Genomic DNA, 1,342 nt, shown 5'->3' with positions numbered 1-1,342 from the left:
GCCGCTCCTGGCCACCGCAGCCTCGACCTGCTGGGCTCCGGCGATCCTTCTGCCTCTGCTTTCCAAGTAGCTGGGACTACAGGCCCGCGCTACCACACCTGGCTACTTTTTTTTTTTGATTTTTTGTAGAGATGCGGTCTCGCTAAATTACCCAGGCAGGACCTCAGTCTCCCAAAGCATGGGATTACAGGCTGAGCCACCGAACCCGGCTGAGTGGTTATTCTTAAATGTGGCTGTCATTGGAATCACCTAGACAGGGTTTTGGGGTTTTGTTTGTTTTTTCTCACTATGTTGCTCAGAATGGCCTCAAACTCTTGGGCTCAAGCAATACTTTCTAGTCTCACTCTGTCACGCTGGCTGGAGTGCAGTAGCCAGTTTTCTGTTTTTGAGTTGGAGTCTCACTCTGTCGCCCAGCATGGAGTGCAGTGGCACACTCACGGCCACTTCACTGTCGACTTGCTTGACTCTGGCGATCCCTCCACCTCAGCCTTCCAAGCAACCAGAGCTACAGGCACATGCTACCACACCCAGCTAATTTTTTATTTTTATTGTAGAGATGAGGTCTCACCAAGTTGCCCGGGCTAGTCTCGAACCCACAAGCACAGGCAATCCACTCGCTTTGGCCTCCCAAAGTGCTGAGATTACAAACTGAGCCACAGAGCCGGCCTGAACAGTGCACCTTAAACCTTGATATGTGTGCAAATTGCATGGAGGTTTTAATGAAAGGCAAACTCTGACCGGCTTGGTGGTTCAGCCTGTAATCCCAGCATTATGGGAGGCCAAGGCGAGTGGATTGCCTGAGTCTGCGGGTTCGAGACCAGCCTAGGCAAATTGGCAAGACCTTGTCTCTACAATAAATCAAAAATTAGCCAGGTGTAGTGATGCATGCCTGTAGTTCCAGCTACTTGGAAGGCTGAGGTGGAAGGATCACCAGCGCCCAGCAGGTCACCACTGGGGTGGCCATGAGTGTGCCACCGCACTCCAACCTGGATGACAGAGTGAGACTCCAACTCAAAAAAAAAAAGAAATGCAGACTCTGAGGCAGTAGGTCTTGGAAGGTGATGGGATTCTGCACTCTAATAAGGTCTCAGGTGATACTTACGCTACCGGTCCAAAGACTCTACTTTGCACATTTAATTGTCCCCCCTTATCCTCAGGTTCACTTTCTGCAGTCACCTATGGTCCAAAAATATTGAAATATTTTGAAAAAGAAAGAGAGACCACATTCACATAGCTTTTATTACAATAAATGGCTACAATTGTACTATTTTATTATTATTATTAGTGATTATTGCTAATCTCTTTTTTCTTGTCTTTTTTTTTTTTTTTTTTTTTGAGTTGG

Source organism: Carlito syrichta, unplaced genomic scaffold (genome assembly GCF_000164805.1).
Source record: "Carlito syrichta isolate Samal-C Ts95f unplaced genomic scaffold, Tarsius_syrichta-2.0.1 Scaffold304726, whole genome shotgun sequence".
In the NCBI taxonomy this organism is placed as follows: Eukaryota; Metazoa; Chordata; class Mammalia; order Primates; family Tarsiidae; genus Carlito; species Carlito syrichta.
This window is presented reverse-complemented; position numbering follows the sequence as displayed.